The sequence below is a fragment of the Emydura macquarii genome, unplaced genomic scaffold (genome assembly GCF_026122565.2).
Source record: "Emydura macquarii macquarii isolate MOO-44397 ecotype Brisbane River unplaced genomic scaffold, CSIRO-AGI_Emac_v2 contig_369, whole genome shotgun sequence".
In the NCBI taxonomy this organism is placed as follows: Eukaryota; Metazoa; Chordata; order Testudines; family Chelidae; genus Emydura; species Emydura macquarii.
This window is the reverse complement of record NW_027130506.1, coordinates 15,465,979-15,485,378: the sequence shown is the minus strand read 5'-3', so window position 1 is coordinate 15,485,378 and position 19,400 is coordinate 15,465,979. Positions and strand designations below refer to the sequence as shown.

Genomic DNA, 19,400 nt, shown 5'->3' with positions numbered 1-19,400 from the left:
GCTGGGATAGTCCTGCACCTGCACTGTTCTGTGCATTAGAGGCCCTAGCCTGTGTCTTGGGCTGCAGAGCTCCCTGGCAGATGAATAAGAACAGCACAAACTGCCTCTCCTTGGTCTTTGCACCAGCCTAGGAATGAATCTCCCCCATCATGCCTTGAATGCTCGCCAGCTGGGAGCTTTAAACAGCCTGCTACTTAATCCAGGAAACTGGCTGCTGGCTTACATTTAACAGGAGTCAGGTGAATGAAAAGCAAAACCCAGTGACTTGCTAGCAGCAAGTCTAAGCTCTCTGCCTTTCTTCACAAACGGATGTAAGTTGTTTGTGTGCGATAGGCAGCGTGTGCCCCCTGTGCAGACCTTCCCTAGCTGGTCAGTTTTTTAACACCTCCCAGTTTCCTTCTCTCGTTCACCTGTTTCCCCATCTATTTCACCTGTAATTTTCAGAGCTTCTCACAACCCACAAGAGCCCTAGCATGGCAGCCAAAGGGAAACGCAGTCACTGCCAGAAGCTCTGTTAGTGGGTGTGATGGGGAGCTAGACCAGAGGATTTTCAGATCAAACCTGGGAGGCTATTTATATAAGCCTCTGGTGTGCGGGGAATAGCAAGAATTGTGCACCCGCTGGTAAGTAGAGCCTGTACCTCCCACTCATTTGAAACTACCTCCTACCGCTCCTGTCCTCAGAGGTGCTTACACAGTACGCATGGACTTACCTGCTCTACACAAGCTGTTTCTATAGGGAGGTGTTTGGTTACAATCTCCCCTTCGTTCTATTGTCACCACAATGCAGCTCCACCAGAGGTAGCAACAGTGGGGACGCTAGTACAGCGTGCCGGCTAGCGTTTCTACTGCTGCGTCATTGAACGGGGCTTGAAACATCACAGGGGGTGGTGTAAATGCTGGGGTGTGCTCTCCCCAAGACCTAGCACTGTGATGGTGATGCAACTATGTGGGATGGTGAATGTAGGCCAGGGTCTGAATGAACTCCCCCCTGCCATCTATGGATGAGCTGGGGGAAAAGGCCTCAGGAGCAGAGTGTGTTTGCATAGACACACCTATTTTGCTTAGATGATCAGCAGACAGGCTTGCCAAAGTGATCACTTTTGGCTGTTTTGGAATAAAATTCAGTTTAGTTTTGAATGCAAGGTTAGCAAAATGTTGTTAACCTTATTGTATGATGAAAAGGCAGAAGAAATGGCCTTAATGTACCCTAACTGAGGGGCAGAGACGGGTGAACAGCAGCAAAGATAGCAGTAGTGGCATTGCTTGACCTGCCTCCCCTCCCCCAGGGGTGGGAGGTGAATCCACCAGAATGTACCCCTGCATCTGGGCAGTTTGCTGACTTCAGATAACCAACCGTGAGTGGAGTGCAGCAGAGGGGTAAGGGACTGGTGTCTTAAAGGGATATATGTCTGTCAGACTTTCATACTGCAAGGAGGGGAAAATGAGACAAAGGACATTGTGGGGGTAGATATTTTATTATGGTTGTTGTAGTGTTTTCCCACATTAATGCTGAGTTCCCTCCTCCTTCTAATACAAGGGTTGTTTTTTTTGTTATGCACAGACTCTGTGCTTGCGAGTGGGGAAATATTGTCTCTTAGAGGGACTCGGGGTCAGTGTTTACTGCCCTTGTTGCTGCTGACACCACCCGGCAGAAGGGTTACATGAAAATGCTCTCTCCAGACAAAGCTACAGTGTCCAGGTGTATGTTTGAGTCCCAGCTCTGTTCCCTTCTAATAACAGCAAGAACAACAGGGGAGTAGCCAGTTTAATATCATCTTGGTAGCAATTCTTAAGACATTTGGGGCTACTGTTAAATAACCGTCTACAGATTTCACACAAGCTGTCAAACCCTGGTCTCAGTTGGCCTTCTCACAAGCTCTCGGGACAGTCCTGGTTTTATAGCATTCTGCATGCTGTAGTACTCTTTCAAATATAAGACCACTAGCCATTGGGCCAAATCAGATGCACCAGCACTAATGGATCTTAATGGACTCAGGAACCTGGTCCTTTGGATTCTCCCTGACTCTGGATTTTGTTAATGTTTGGCGTTGCCTACAATGAGTGGCAGAACTCTGTTCTCTGCAGATTTCCAGCTGAGTGTGCTTAGATTCACTGATCTCCCCTACCATTTGGGGTTTATATGCAAGAGACCAATCTAGCTGCACCACCTGATCTGAATGAAATGCAAAGCATAAATAAATAGCACAAATAATGAAAGTTAATTAGTTTAATAATCCAATAGGGATGTTAGCAGAGAGGAGCAAAAGCCCCTACTTCAAATCCAAGCCGTTCAGATTTCCCGGTGTGAGGGGAGGGATTTGAATGCAGAGATCTGCTCCCTCTTTAAGCTTTATTACTGCAGTGCTTTGGTGTTCTGTATATTGTACTTTAAATGGGTAAACATTTTCTCTATGTGCACAGATCAGCAGCTAGTTTGTTCTCAGAGCTCATTAGGGACTATCCCAGGAGTCATGCACCCCGAGCTCTCTCTTGACTTTTGTACTTTCTTGTTTTGTTGCTCTGACATTTGGTCAGAATAGGCTGTATTTCACATTCTCTGCTTTTGTGGTGTGATGTTAAACACACCCTGAGATCCAAAACCAACTCTCTGGGTGTGCAGCGTGGATGGCAGCGTGATCTAGTGAATAGGGAACAGGCAGGGGAGTCAGCAGAGAAAGGCTCTATTCCTGGCTACCAACTACTGTGTGACTTTGAGCAAGTTAATTCACTCTGTGTGCTATGGTTTCTTCTCCTCCCCATTGTCTGTGTTTTGTTTAGTGGCTAGGAAGAGTCAAGCTCAGCTTTTTCTCTGATGCAGGAGCTATCTCCCAGCTGATCCCAATTTGGTGCCTTAATTGCAAGTTTTGGACAGACCTGAGAAAGGGGCAGGAAGGTTTACAAGGAGAGAGAACTCAGGTGGGAAGGAGGAAGCTGCAGGAGAGAGGAAGTTGGTTAGGCGTGTCTGCTCCAGTGAAGGGTCTGTCAGGAGTGAGGTAGAAGGAGAACTGGGGAAAGCCACGGGGTGAGGGGGAGAAGTGGGTGTAGTGAGCCATGTAATAGGGTCAAGACTCCAGGTGAGGCAGCCCAAGGAGCTGGCGTTCAACTGAGGAATGGAGCACGGGGGAAACCTAAGAGGGATGAAATTTCAAGCCAGAGGAGGGCAGAAGTGATTTGTTGATCTTTTCAGTGGGGATTTGTAGAGGCTCCAATGAGGAGCCTTATGAGTCCCTGTCCTGAAAGAAGAGTGATCCTTGAGAGGGTTTGGGACCTGGGAAGATAGAGAGATCATGGAGCCTTGAGAGTAAGGGTGGAAGGACCACTGGTTCTAGAGTCAGGGGCTGAAGACCTGACACAAGGCCAATGAGCTATTTGTTGGTGGGACTTTCTGTTCCCCCAGAAGCAGGGGCGGACTTTAAGTGACCTGGCCAGAGGGCTGAATCATGAGAAGAAACAGTCCACTGCAGTTCTGGAGTAGCAGTCACCAGGGAGTGCTAGGGAAGGAGAGCCTACTATGCCATGCCCAGCCACAAGAGAACATATTAGCCGGTGAGTTGCTCTTACATTTGGATGGTGCTTGCACAATAGGCTCAGATCTGGGTCTCTACTCACTGCTGTACAATTGAAATAAGAAGACAGAGCAGTGGTGAGTGCTACCTTTCACATGTAGCCTCACTGAAATTAAGATGCTCACTGGAGTGAACGAGATCAGAATCAGATCCAGGGTCTAGTGATGAGACAAAATAACCACACTCACAAAAACACAGTTTCCTCCTTGTTCTGAAACTTCCTAAATGTTAAAAACAAGGTTTGGATAACAAATAATTATTGCTGAAAAAGTTCAACAGTTTAAAAAAAAAAAAGATAGCCAATATGATCTCCCTGCAGATAACTGTCCAGGACTTATATCTGGGATAGAGAAGATAACACATAATTTCTCAGAAAACAAAGTGTGTGTGTGGAGGTGGGGGAAGAAACTTGTGAAAAGCTTTCATCATAGAAAATTGAATTTAGGGGCTGAATTTGTCCTATAAATCTGGGAGTAAAAATAGCCAAGGCTGGCTGATAGTGGTCTGAAAAATGAGTTCAGTTAGAGCGGTCACCGCTTTGATGGATAGGGGAGCTGCTTCTTATCAGGTCAGGCCAGTAATGGAAAGGCAATGGGATAATCATCAAATAATTCTTTTCACTACCTATCAGTTACACATAAGTGGCTGCTGAACAGAACCAGTTAACTGGTGACAGTAAATCTAAATTCAGCCTGTACACATTAAATGAGGATCTTGTTGAGCTTCTTCATTCAGTTTCTTTTGTTTTTTTTATATCTGTTGGGATATCACTTGTGGAGTATTTGTTTAGCCAGCATTTTTTCCCTTAGGTCAGCGCATATGGACAGGCCTACCGAGAGGTTCAGGATTCTCCCTGAAACTGCACAGGGAGGAGCTGGGTGGCCTAAGAGATTGTTAACGGAAAACAGTCACTTGTCACTTTCAGGTCATTGGGTTAAATGCAGCTACCTGGGTTGTCCATGACCGAGCGACGCTTAGTCTGGTGCTATCTTCGTAGCTTATGTGAAATGAATTTTCAGTGTCTGTCTAGCTTTAAGCAGGCGGGTGTGTCAATGTCACAAAGTGTGTCCTAACTGGCGCAGTTAGTACACCTAACTATTGATGGTCTCAGCAGAGAGGAAAAGGACTACATGAGAAAAGGGAACATCTTTTGGATGAAAGGTAAAACTAAACTCATCCCGACCACTCATGATCTTTGCAAATCCCCTGGCGCTTCTTGCAAGAATAGGGATGCTAGCCCTGATGTGACATTGGATATTTGACTTGGGATATTAACATTTTACCTACGTAGAATTCCCCTGCAGCTGCATTGGATACAGTATTCTTCATTTCCTTTGCTAAACTCTAATATAGTTCTGGTGCACACATCAGAGAGAGTTGCATTTTGGTGGTGGTGGAGGAAAGAATTCCTTCCATGGTGCGGTAAATCATGCTGAGATACTTCTGAGCTATGTTCTTAGTCTTGCTCCCATTGAAGTCAATGGTAAAATACCCTCTGAGTTTGAGGTGGAGACTAGGGCCCTGTGATGAAGTATATTGGCACTTTAGGGCCACATGGGGATCTCTTTGGGATCATTCCAGTTCTGCAGGAGACCCAGGCAATAACAGAGATAGCTATTGAGAAGGAGAGATAAACAGTTGCTTTCTGGAACCCGGTCCCTCACCCCCCCTACTGTTCTTGCTAGGGATCAGGAGCACCAGCCTTGTAAAACAGGGCGGGGCAGAGCTCATAGCCAATAAGGACAAATTCTGGGAAGGAGGCCAGGATATAATCTGACTCTTCCCTCATAGCGGAGGAGATGTTTGCTGGTATGTGAGTGAGGCTGAATTATTTGGACTCTACCCTGCAGACTGCAGAAGAGAGAGAGAGAACTCCACCCCAGTGGTGGGGCCTGGCGACAAAGTTTGATTGGTGAAAATTTCATGTAAAGTTGTGTTTATCTGATAGGCTTTGTTGCCAGTCTGTGTAGGGACTCGGTGAAGATAATTTAAAGGACCTGCTGGGAGAGGCTGGCTCAGGGTTTCAGCTTGCTACAGGCCCCATATAACTATTATAAAAATCCTGTGATAAGACCATGATGCATAACTACCTTCTCGCCAGGTGATCGGTTGATCTCCTGGCTTCTGTGCTCTGATTAGTCTGTTCGTTCTGGAGCACTGACAAGATACTTGGTGCTGTGCAGAGGGGAGTTACGGTGGTGATTGGTGTTCTATAAATACTGTAGTTAGATGAGAGATGCACATGGTCTACCCCACTAGGTGCTTACAGTCTAAGAAGAGAAACGTAGAATTAAGCAGGAAGAACTCGTGCTGGCATGGCACAGTAGGTTTGGCGGTTGTTGCTTTAAAAGTTGCCTGCTCTTCATGGCAGGGAGTGTCTCTTGCTTTGTTCATACAGCACTCAGTACAGCCGAGCCCTGACTTGAGTAGGCCATTTGGCTGCTATTTTTATCCAGATGCAATATATGTCAAAAGGCAATATATGTCCTCCCTTCCGCCCCACCCCACATGCACCCCTCTCCTTTCTGCCCCTATGCATGGGCACACACACACAATCTGTGGAAAGATATGTAGTGCTTGATTGCTACCTATGTTATCCTTATAGTTTCATGAGTAATTCCTATACCCATGAACAATGTGCGTCAGCACTGGAAGATGCTCATTGCAAAGCATTGTGCTGTTCAGGGGCGCGTTAGCCAGCGTGAGGTTTTAATTAGTTATGTGACTTTTTGTTTCTTTGCACCAGAGACTTAAGGGAAAAATGGTTCCAGTTTCCCAAGTGCCATGTCACACTGCACATCTGTCAAGGGGGCTGTGGGAGTTTTCCAAGAACAGTTTGCCCTGCTTTCCAGAAAGGCAGGGTCTTTTGTTCCCTTCAGGGGCAGCCTGACTTAATAATTAATACTTAGTGCTCTATAAACATTAGCTAATTAAGCCTCACCCCCGAAAGTAAGGATTAGCGTCTCTATCATGGAGACAGGCAGCATGGGCCATACTGGGACGGCCCATCCCCTTAAGGTTTCCATTGTCCTTTACCACGTCAGGTGACCCTCCTGGAGTGGTACAGCGGACAGAAGTCTTGGGGAAATCATGGAGAAGGCAGCAGGAGTTGTGTCCAAATCCCACAGTACCCAGGACGTGCAGAGAAAAGAAGCAGTGGCTCAGCAGAAGGTCTGCCTCTCTGTGGTGGTGCCCAGCCTTTCCCCTTTTGCTGCGGCAGAGCGCTGTGCTGTACGCAGCCCCACCCTCTCCAGGTGCAGGTGGGGGCTATTGCTGGTAGGAACAGAATTAACTGGACAGTGATATCAGCCTGGAGCACAACAGTGTTCTGCAGCTGCTTCCTAATCTTTCCCCTGCTCAGAGTGCCCCTCGTGAAGGTTCCACACCACAGATCTGAGCCTGGTCTACACTGCCGGCGAAATTCAGCAGCAGTCAACGGGAGATACGCAAGCTACATAGAGTAGATTGCGTACGTCCCATCAACTTCCTAAATTCTAATTCGCACGGGGTCCCTACTGTGCTGCACCAGCGGGAAATCTTTTTTGGGGGGTGGATTTATAGAGTCGACTTCCGGATCGATTGAGCGGGTCTCCACTCCCGCTCAGTCGATCCCGCAAAATCGATCCTGCACTGCTGACAATGCCACCAGCAGTGTAGACATACCTTAAGGGTCTGCCTCTGCCTCCCAGAGAGGGATGAATCATGAACAGAGGCCCTGCTCCTCTTTCATTCTCTTTTGTGCTTCTCCCCTACACTGCCACAGACTCTTGCTCCCCTTGTAGGTGACGGAATATGGGATCCAGAGAAGTTGAGTGAATCGTCCAGGGAAACTGGACTGGGTGACAGAGCCAGGGTCGAAGAGGACAGATCTCTTCCAGGCTCAAATGCAGGGAAAGCTCATTCGAATCAAAATCCTTCGAGTACGTCCACTTAGCCTGATCGGTGCATCCTGCTAGTCTAGAACAACCTAAACCCTTCTTAGAAGAAGTGATCAAGATGCTGTCTGAGATAGTGGTGAAGTCTGCAAGTCCACTGGGGTAACATAATAGCCTGAACTCTTCATGTCAGGTTTCTCATAAGCAGTCTCTGGACTTGTGCAAACAATTATGGTGATATTTTGGACTGGATTTAGGCATAATTAATGGAAGAACTAGCCCCCAATTCTTATCAGATGTTCTGTCCTGCAGGTGAAAATGAAAACTCCTCTTTGCAAAGCTGAAGCTAGACTGGTGACTTTCTCTCACAAACAGAATGTCGATGGGTCTATCAGCATGCAGAACTAAATGCAAAACTAGTTTTGAAACATAATTGCCCTCAGTAACGTCATGCGCTCCCCCCCCTCAACCACACCCATTCACTCAGACAGCCATAAAGGAACAAATCAACAAATAGAAAAATCCTGTACATTCTAGAAAGAGAAACACATGGTTACTATTGTACTCCTATAGGCCCACGCCATGATCAGGGTCCCATTGTGATAAGAGCTGTACACACAGCTGCCTTGAAGAGCTTACAATCTAAATAGATATAGGTGGAAGAAAGGAATTATCGCTATCCCCATTTTACAGATAGGGAACCGAGGCACAGAGAGGTTAAGTGACTTGCCCAAGGTCTCTTACAAAATCTGTGGCAGAGCTGGGACTTGAACTTATCTCTTTTGATCTATTGCTGGCAATAGCAGAGGGACCGGACTTGATGACCCAGGAGGTCCTTTCCAGTCGTGTGTTCTTATGGCATCTGAAGATGACAGCAAGTGATACACTGTAGGTGATGTCCCCTGAACAGTCTGTGTATTGCCATTGAGGCAAAGGGCACAGAAGGAACAGAGAGAGGATTAGCAGAGAAGAGATGCCTAAGGGAGATGGGTGTTGCTTCTGTGGAAGGGCTTTCGCTCGCTTCTGTTAAAGAATAACACAGCCTTGTTTTAACTCCGGGGAAATGACGCTTTCTCCCTTCCCATCGCCACGACAAACTGATTAGGAATTTCTTGCTGTCTAGGCTTCTTCTTGTACCACTACCCCCGATGATTGCAACCATGACGCAGCAGCAGCTCGTGGCTGACTCACACCGTCTCCGTCTCTGACACACGCAGCAGGCGCACAGAATAGATTTGTGCTTCCCTAACGTAAATCCCTGCTTCTCTGGGAAGCCAGCGAGACCCTTCTAACAAAGGCGAGTATTGTGTTCAGGGGAACCGTTGGGCCCATTCACTACCCATACGGGTAGTTGTTTGTGATATCCAGCATACCCACAGATTCATAGCAGCCTGCTTTTATTGATTGGAGACATGCAGTACAATAAAAGAGACAATACAAAAGCGAGAAGGATGGTTCCTGGCACAGAGGTTAAGGCAGTAGCCTTTCACCCATTTCAAGGAAGGGAGAGAGATTTTTTTGTTTTTTTGTTTAAGGATATGACTGAAATCAGCACAGAAAGGCAGATGATCTGATCTGAGCCAGAAAACCACAAGCAACTGGGAACAACTGCATGCCGCACAAACATCCCTGTCTGTCTGTGACATGTCTTGGGATGTCTGATAAATCTCCTGTGTCTCAGCCTGAATTAAAAATCATAACTCCTCTTTGTCACTAGTGTCCTTTACATTCATGCTTGTTCTTCGACACGGTCTCCCAGTGACCTGGCTCCTCCCCACAGCTAATGCAGCGTGGATTCTCTTAGAATCTTTATCTTGCTTTCTGACATGGTCTGACCTGTAACATCGTGTGACTTTGCAAATTATAATCGGATTTAAAAGAGATACTTATCAAAAGCAGTGTAAGTTACTTACATTCTATAATCCCCAGCTCGAATAAAAATAGTCTAGGCATCAGACACACACAATCTTTGTCCAGAATTTAATGTTCTAATCTGTCGAGGGCTCTTGTTTGGTGTTAGGGATCAAATTCATATATGTAATGCAGGAGTTGGCACCATTTAGATGATCCCCTAGATTTTGAGTCATTATGCCACTGATCGCTCCGTTTCCTAAACTGCTTCGCCTTCTGCTCTTTATGCCAAGAGTCTTATTTCCCTGGCTCACAGATCATCACATCAGCATCCAGGAGTTCAAAGCCTGACCTGGCTCATGTCTCTTTCTTCTTGTCCTCTCAAGGACAGTCAGCCACATGGTGCAACATCTGGCAGGGAGGAAAAAACCCACTGCAATGTTTTTAAATGGTTTAAAAAAAATAGGAATGAAAATCTAGTGCTCATGAAAACATGTGGCTCTTTTGCTATGGACTTATTCAGTGCCTAGCCCCATGGGATCCTGGTCCATGACTGGGGAATTGTAGGTTCTACAGTAATTCAAATAATAAAGTCAGGTATAATAGAGGCAGGCTGTGCGTATCCCCTCCTACATAGCGCTGCCATGGCATTGTTTTTCCAGTGCGCAACACTCTTGATATTTTAGCCCTGGCGTGCCTCTGAACAGTGATGTGAAAAGATCTGTGATACAAAAAATGCAATGTCCTCCAGGACCAGCCCACCAAACTCATTCCCCATTTGGCTTAAACACTCCTAGAAGTGAGAAGCTAGTATCGTAGTTCTCAACTCTTTTATACCCGGACACTCTCTTCCAGATCAGGATCACCCTGCCGCTACCCTCCCCATCGAGACAGAACCCTCTTACCGTTAGCAATATGGGAAGGACAGGGTGGTCGTGACTCCCTAACACCAGTTTGTGAGCCCTGTTGAGAGGCCCTAGTTTCCTACACTAAGTCATTGTGCCACCTACCTATTGAAAACTTGATCTGGAATATGCTGTAGTCATCTACTGCAGCGTCGAAAGAGCTTCAGGGCCTGAAGAATCTATTTAGCTTTGGGAAGGCTGAAGATGGGAGCTGGACCATCAACGGCCTCTAACCAAGTAGGAGTTCAAGAGAACCATGTATGGATGGCAGGAATGGAAGAGGAATCCCTCATTCAACAGATTCTCCTCTGTTGGTTCTTCTATAGGTGGTATATAATCACAACACATTCCTAGAGGAAATAGGACACTATAGAAATTGCCAAAGGGGTGGTCAGACCCATGATCCATATAGTCCAGTCTTCTATGTCTGGTGGTGGCCAGTGCCAGGTGCGTCTGAGTCAGGAACACAAAATCCCAAAGAAGGCAGATATGGAGTAATCCACCTCCATGAGGGTTTTGGCTTAAACCCTGAAATGTGAGGGTTTTAGATCCCTTCCATAACTCTTCTTTGAGCATTAGCTATTATAAGTTGGGCTATTTGTTCATATAGTTACCCAACCCATCTTTGAATCATGCTGAAATCTTGGCTTCAGCGATATCTGGTGGCAATGAATTCCACTGTTTTATTATCCAACAGAATGGGAAAGTGTTTCCTCTTCAGTTCTGAATTTGCCAGCTTTCAATTTAATTGAATATCCCACTGCTCTTGTGTTATGAGACAGGGAAAACAATAGTCGTTTCAACCATTCCTGTAATTCAGGGCTGAAGATATGAAGGCAGACCCATGTGAATTCAAAGGATGACTTGCCGTTCCAAAAGAGAATGCTGTATGCAAGATTGCACCTGCCTTTTCACACTTCATTGGGTTGAATGTTATGAATAACTAAATTCTAATTGTTGCAGCTTTTGTGGAAGAAAGACTTGTAACGCTGCTTGCCCCTGTCTGTACCTGAGATTTGTGTAATTCCTCCTGAGCAATGGAACAACAGTGTATCAGTGTCTGGGTGGCTGAAGCATGACTCTTTTATTGCTGAATAATATTTGATGCAACATTCCAGTGTGTCTTTGTTCCCACCTGCACCCTGATTGTCATGTGGTTCCAGCCCAAAGCTGTATATGGAAGTGGGAGTTTCTATAACATTTTTATGAGCTATCTGAATGACTCAGTACCTATCACCTTGGTACCCAGTGGGTGCAGAAGAGTTAAAATGCTGCTCCTGGAGCAAATCAGGAGACAGGAGAGGTTTGTGTCACAAGGCTGTCTGGGGTGGCATGAATCTGTCATTAAGGACTTGCTGGAATCAATCTATCTCAGAGACAATGGAAACCCAAAGACTGAACAGTTAACACTTATCAATGGGAGGCTGCCAGCTGGCTGAATGTGTGAACTCAGCATGGTTTTGCATCAGGAGGATAATGGGCTGAGGTGACAGGAGGCGGTGATAAGAACTGGGTTCACAGAGACTCCGGGCTCTTACTGGGACTATGGCAGAGGATCAAAGAGAAAGGAAACCAAGATGGTTCCTACAGCAGCATAGAGTCCTGGCTTTAGTCAGCGTGGACTACATCTTAACTTTTCCTGCTCTATGCTAACCTACGGACTTCCCAATGTTGTATTCCAGTTGACTATTAAAGCCTACTCTGTTTTGAAAAGGCTGCATGGATTTGCTGCAGATACTTGAGGTGCATTGGTCCCTGAAGAGGATCAAAGTCTCTGAATAGGAATTTATCTCAGTTGGACTTGCTGGGCAGAGCTCATGGCGAGAAACGAGTGCTGGAGCTCAAGGCACAGCCTAGGCGGTATTGGAGCCATGTGGCCTGCCTTTGTGGAAAAGGGGTAGACTTGCGGGGTCTAGCACGCTGCAGGCCTTCTCCCAAGGAACCGTTTAATGCTGGGGCATAGCATAAATCCTGCGGCTCCATGACAATGTCCCAACACAAAACATAGGCAACTTTTCTTGGCCTATACCGCTAGGGAAGTGGTTCTCAATTTGTTTACCCTCCAATCACAATTCTATCAATGCATGAGCTCAGTCCCTCTTCATGTGTTTTAGAGATAATATTGGTGTCATAGAATCATAGAGTTGGAAGGGACCTCAGGAGGTCATCTAGTCCAACCCCCTGCTCAAAGCGGGACTAACCTTAGCTAAATAATCCTAGTGAGGGTTTTGTCAAGCCACAGCTTAAAAACCTCTAAAGATGGAGATTCCACCACCTCCCTAGTAACCCATTCCAGTGCTTCACCACACTCCTAGTGGAAAAACTTTTTCCTAATGTCCAACCTAGACCTCCCCCTCTGCAACTTGAGACCGTTGCTCCTTGTTCTGTCGTCTGCCACCACTGAGAACAGCCTAGCTCCATCCTCCCTGGAACCCCCTTTCAGGTAGTTGAAAGGCTGCTATCAAATCCCCCTCATTCTTCTCTTCTGCAGGCTAAACAAGCCTAGTTCCCTCAGCCTCTCCTCATACGTCTTGTGCTCCAGCCCCCTAATCATTTTTGTTGCCCTTCGCTGGACTCTCTCCAACTTCTCCACATCCTTTTTGCAGTGGGGGGCCCAAAACTGGACACAATACTCCAAATGCGGCCTCACCAATGCCGAATAGAGGGGAATAATTACTTCCCGCGATCTGCTGGCAATGCTCCTACTAATGCAGCCCAATATGCTATTAGCCTTCTTGGCAACCAGAGCACACTGCTGGCTCACATCCAGCTTCTTATCCACTGTTATCCGCAGGTCCTTTTCTGCAGAACTACTGCCTAGCCCGTCGGTCCCCAGTCTGTAGCTGTGGATGGGATACTTCCGTCCTAAGTGCAGGACTCTTCACTTGTTCTTGTTGAACCTCATCAGATTTTTTTTGGCCCAATCCTCCAGTTTGTTTAGGTTCTTCTGTATCCTATCCCTATCTTCCAGGGTATCTACCACTCCCCCCAGCTTAGTGTCATCTGCAAACTTGCTGAGGGTGCAATCTACCCCATCTTCCAGATCATTAATGAAGATGTTGAACAAAACCGGCCTCAGGACCGACCCCTGGGGCACTCCACTTGTGACCGGCTGCCAGCTAGACATGGAGCCATTGATCACTGCCCTATGTTGAGCCCTATGTTCTAGCCAGCTCTCGATCCATTTTATAGTCCATTCATCCAACCCATTCTTCTCTCTCACTCCATGGAAGAGGAAGAGTCTCTCTCCTTTTTCCCCAAGGCATCATGGGAGTTGTAGTCTCCCAGGATCTTCCCAACTGTAAAACTCCCAATTAAGTTCCAAGGCCCCTGAAGTACAGGGTGCCTACATACACTAATCAATAATTAAGAACCGTAAGCAGCAGCAAGCATGTTTTAAATGGCACTCCAGACCAATCATTCTTAATCCACACGGTCTGCTGATAACTAAGACACAATATGTAACTAAGTACTGATCTTACTGGAAGGTTGGAAACACAGGACAGAGAAAGACGACTGAGACGGGCACACGGGACATGGAGAGAAGCTCAGGCAAAACATGACAGAACAGTGAACACATTCACTTTTTGTCTGCATAGCTTTGCTTGTTTTCCGCCGTCAAAAACTGCCTTTTCGCTCCAAGCACAGCTTGCGGGTCATTGAAGATGATTGAAAGCGGGGGAAGGGAAGAAGATTGAAGGGCAAATTTGGCTGCTTGTGATTCACTTTTGTGTGTGGAAAGCGAAGTTAAAGGTTTAACCAGTCACAGGGACACAATCAGACCTGTGGCCAGTTTACAAAGGCTTACTATTTATCGGTGCCTACTGAGGTTTTCAGAGGCACAAGTTAGGCTCCTAATTCCCATTGACTTCATGTTGAGGCACATCTGTAAATCCCCCGACTTCTGTCTTGCATCTTTTTCACCCTCTAATACCTTGGTAAATTTTGTCCCCTGTTGAAATTAACTTTTAACCATGTAAGCACCAGGGACGTAGGCACCTAAACCCCAATTTTAGGCACCATTGTGATCCAAAACCTCCCTGCTCAGCCTAAATGTGCTTGGGAGCTAAATTTTCACTGTAAAAATTCCCTAAGCATGTAAGTTTCTGCTTCTGGGTTTGCGCAGTGCTCACTCATTTTAGTTGTTTAGATGTGTATCTCCCACCGGAGAGCCATGAACGGAGGGAAGACAGGCACTTCTCAATCTGTCTTACCATGGAAGCATTCGCAGAAGCCATCAACCTGATTAGGTCTCATTCAACATGAGGGAGCAGGGAGGGTGCCCACCTTTACACTTTTAGCCCTGTGGTTAGAGATACTCACCTGGGATCTGGGAGACCAGCTTCAATTCCCTCCTCTGCCTGAAGGGGAGAAAGGATTTGAACAGGGGTCTCCCACACCTCTCAGAAGAGTGCTTTAGTCACTGAGCTATGGGGAATTCTGATGTGGGGTTCTTCAAGGTCTCCTGTTGGAGATCTTTCACTTTGGATAAATGCTTAGCCATTGGAGTAAGGTGACTGGACTCTGGGTCTCCCAGCTCCCACACGGGTGCCCTAATCACTAAGCTACAGAGTCATTCCCCTCCTTTCTATTTCTGGCCCAGTGACTAATTATTTAATCCCAAGTGGACCAGCCGCAACAGGACTCCACCTTACAATGTCCCATAGCTCAGTGGTTAGAGCATTCTTCTGTGGGAAGCCTCCATGCAAATCCTTTCTGCCCCTCAGGCAGAGAGGGGAATTGAAGCTGGGTCTCCCACATCCCAGGTGAGAGCGCCAACCGCTTGGCTGAAAGTTTTATGTGGTGGGCAAGCCATGATGGCACCACGAGGAGGAGAAGGAGGCAGAAGGAGGTGTGGAATGAGGTAGATGCCTAACATGTTTTCACAAGAAACTACTTAGGTGCCTAAACCACCTGGGTCCAAGAGAGGGGTTCCTGGCTCTGGATCCCAAGCAGAGATAGGCCTAAGCCCAGGCTTCAGGAAAGCACCTATCTTTGTGAGGGTCATGGCTTAGGACATACCAATGAGGGGTATCTCCCATCGGCTAATTTAGGCTGCTCCTCACCTAGGCCGTTGGCTTTTGTGGATTGCAGTCGAAGGGGCCTGTCTCTCCCCATGTATTGTATAGAGAGTTCAAGCCCTTCATGCAGGGTTTATGGATCCAAGTGATTTTCCTAGGCACCTAAAAAGTTAGACATTGTGATGCTGAGCAATGCAACACCTAGGCCCCTTTGTGGATCTGGGCCCAGATACCTTGGCTTGGATCTAGTTATAGTGTAATGGTGCCTGAGTTTGCTTGTGGTCACTTCCCCAGCACAGCCCATGTTATCTCCGACTTTGTCCCTCATTCTCCTGAGCTGCTCATTCTTCCAGTTTTTGTCACGTCACGCCTTGAATACTACAAAACCCTCCTCTGTGTCCCCTCAAAGTTTGCTGTCCTCTCCTCTTACACCCCCCCTCTAAGGAACCAGAACCTCAGGTACAAACACTCCCCAACTTTGGCCAGATTTAAACTTTACAACCTGGGCCTGTCTTTTGTTGTTGCCGCTGAGTACAGTGAGATATTTAACCGGAACAGTGCATCATCGGATGAAACTGTTGTTTTTCAGGTGTTTCTCCACCTCTGCAGCATCCGTAAGGAACAATTAATCATTGAAATGAATTGATTCTAAGCAATCTATTTCATGGTTACTTAGAAAAGTTAACAGATCACTTAAAAATATTAATTCCAAGCAAACTGAGTTTTGTTTTTCAAAAAGTGATTTCATAAAGGAAAGTAAATATCCAGAAAGGAAATCAGTAATATTTTGGGTGAATAATTTTATATTTCTTGGATTTAGTTGCTGATTTACCAGGCAGTACAGTAAATATTGTCCAGGTACTGCAGTATGAATGAGTGATGTGAATTCCATACATTTACACATACCATGATACATCAGGCAAACTCAAACATGCACGATAAACGACTTGCCATAGGTGACTCTTGGAGTGCTTTACACACAGTGAGCTTAAATATCAGTTTTGTGTCTCACCCAATTCCATATTAAAAGCAAATGTTTTCTAAATCTGTCCCTGTTGTGACCAGTCAACACCCTCCATCCCTGTAATAAAAGCAGCCATTCCACTCATTAAGCACCAGGAAGCAATCCCAGACAGCACTTAACTGAGTGCTTCTTAAAGAAAAAGATGAATCAGCAGCTCTGAACTGTAAAGATTTATAACTTGGTTTCACCTATTAGTTTACCACCGAGAAATGCTAGTGCCAGTGAAGAAAAATGAAAGGGTAACCTTGAATATTGTAATGAAGACATTGATTATCTTGGTGGTGGGTGGGACTATATAATCTATAGTGTGTCTTCAAAGCTAGTATTTAAGTTCTTCTTGCAGGTGTAGCAGTCATCAGTTCTTGTAGCATCATCCCACATGTTCTCTCGCAAGAGTGTGGCGCTGACCACTGATTTATCATGAGCTACACTCTTCCTATGAAATAATTTGCATAGACTTTCAGAGCAGATGGGACCATTAAGATCCTGTAGTCCAACCTCAGCTTTTATGCAGGTTATCCATTGTCATTCAGTTATTCCTGCCCCAAACTCAATAATTTGTGGCTGAGTTACAGCTTACCTCTTGCAGAGACATCTGTGTCTAAATAGAGATGCCAAGTGATGGCAATCTTACCACTTTTCTTGGTAATCTATTCTGGTAATTAATTACCCCCACTATTAAAAATGGCGCATCTTATTTCCAGTTTGCCTTCTTAACTTCAGTTTCCAGTTGTTGGTTCTTGTTATGCCTTTCTCTGCTCGTTTAAAGAACTGTGTATCAGATATCCTTTTCCTGGATAGGTACTTATTGACCATGATCCGGTATTCTCTTAACCTTCACTTCAATAAGCTAGATGAAGCTCCTGTAGTATTTCATTGTATGGTATATTGTCCAGACCATAAACCATTCTTGTAGCTCACCACTGAATCATTTCTAATTTCTTCCAATTGTGAACATCAGAACTGGACGTACTGTTCCAGTAATGGTCTCACTCGTGCCTTATGCAAAGAACAATATGGCTTCCTTCCTATTTCTACTCAGTGTTCCTCTGTTTATACATTTTGCCTGGGTGAGGGAGTGTGTAATGAGATACACTAATGTTGTTAAACCAATAAAGATATTAAATTGTGCCACTTGCAAAGACATGAAGAGAAGGATGATTCCTTGCATTCTTTCCCCATTCTCCTCTGTAACTTGCCGGGAACAATTTTGCTGTAACTATGAATGTCAATACGAATCTGTGTTTTGTATTTTAAAATGCTTACTTTACAGACAAGAACTGGAAATAAAGAGGATTGGTGTGTGTGTTTGTTTAAACTCCTCACAGCAAGGTTCCAGTCATGGTTGGGACCTGTGTGACCTAACTATTAATAACAGTGGGGGATTTTTTAAAATGATTTTCCTCCCGGAGAATTCATAGTACTGGTCTCATGACAAAAATCAAATAAATAAGGGACATAATAAACAATGGTACCCTACTGCATGGGCATGAGAGATCAAACAGAACTTGTTTTAAACAGCTTGTGGCACTCTGTACCCTAAAGTAGCATCCGGGAAACCCCGTATTCACCCCTGTCATTGGCTGAAGCCTCTATTGATGGTTCATGAGTGGCTGGGAGATCATTCATGTAACTCGGTTGAGTGTGTCCCTGCCTGTGGATGACCGTGTGAGTACAGTGTCTCTCCAAGGCTTGTAGCTTGAGATTAGCATCACAGTATGAGAGACAGCCCAGGTTGGTGGGTTTTGAGGGCTCAATGGTCCCACAGTCCAGGCTGCACCTCGGGGGACCCCCTCACACATCTCCATTGTTATTCAGTAGACTTCCACACATTGTCTGCACACTCTTTCTTAACAGCATACAAAAACCACTTACTGCATTTATATCCAGTCCCTTTCTATGCTTCATCTCTTTTTCTTTTTATAAAGCAGTGTCCGACAATGTCAGCGCTTTCTGTACTGTACGGTTCATTAGTGTCCTTGCTAAAATGTTCGAGATTTCCCAACAGCCATGCCATGCCATGCAGCTTATGTACCTATATAGTTCTATATTTGGGTCAAATTTAGTGTCCAAAACTGTCTCAATTAACCTGTCTGTCAATTTGAGTCTCTTAACCTTGTTTATACTGAGTAGTTTTAAGGTACAGGGTATAATTTCATATACCACAGTCTGTCTTTTCCTGTTCAGAGTCACATTCTTTATTGCTAAAAGAGCTGGTAATATTTAACATTAGCCAGTTCAGTATTGACGCTAGAGAACTTAGTACTCCTGGAGCTAGCCTGCGGTTAGCCTTGTGCAAGAGGAAAGAGATGGGGCACAAGAAGAACTTGGCCAGAAAAACTGGGTTGGCATGAGGGGATAGGGAAAGCAGTGGCCACTGTGGCTCACATTCCCACCTCGAACCATCTCAGCACTGCCTCCAACCATGACCAGTATCCTAAGTCCACAATCTGGCCCGTGGTTTGCAGTCCTTATTCAGATGTCTCTGTGTTCACTGCTAGTATGAAAATGGGTAGGGCACAGGCATCAAAGTCAGCGATGAGCCTGTTATCCGGATGGTTACCTGTGGGATGTAATATGTGGTTCAGAGTGGAATGCTGCAGTGTAAGAGGATCCACTCATGTACTCTCCCTTTAAGCCGCTGATTTGAAAGAGCAAATGCTAACTCATTAGCTGTTAAGTTAGTCAGTTAACTGTGCCCATTTCCCGGGATGCTGTGCAAAGTTACAACAGTCATGAAACCCAGACTGGACTCGCCAGTGCAGATAAACAAGACACTCAAAATAAAAATGGGTACAAAGAAAATCTTGAAGGGAAGAGTGGATGGGAAAATGGAGGCATTTCTCAAAAACCGTGGGGAGCAAAATTCCAAGAGGAGAAACTTAGACAGTGGGCCAGATTTACAAAGGTATTTAGGTGCCTAAAGATATGGCTAGGTGCTTTTGTAAGTCCCACTAGGTGCCTAAGTGAATTAGATGCCTAGCTCCTATTGAAAGTCAATGGGAGACAGGTACCTAGCTTGCTTAAGTACTTAGCTGGATTTACAGGAGTGATTCACTGCATCTTTAGGCACCTAAATACCTTTGTGAATCTGGTCCAGTGTACAATGAGCTACTGGGAAAAAAATCTATCACCTGCACTCCAGATGGAGCAACA

At 45.6% G+C, this 19,400-nt stretch overlaps 1 long non-coding RNA gene across 2 annotated transcripts; it reads left to right on the top strand.

The window, feature by feature from the left end:
• The first annotated feature begins 483 nt into the window (after positions 1-483).
• LOC137141526 (uncharacterized) lies at positions 484-9,153 on the top strand. Of its 2 annotated transcripts, XR_010916660.1 has the most exons (4): positions 2,923-2,995; positions 3,400-3,548; positions 8,567-8,740; positions 8,979-9,153. It is a non-coding gene; the product is annotated as an uncharacterized lncRNA (long non-coding RNA). The 2 variants fall into 2 exon arrangements; XR_010916661.1 differs by lacking the exons at positions 2,923-2,995; positions 3,400-3,548 and adding an exon at positions 484-623.
• Positions 9,154-19,400: the final 10,247 nt, after the last annotated feature.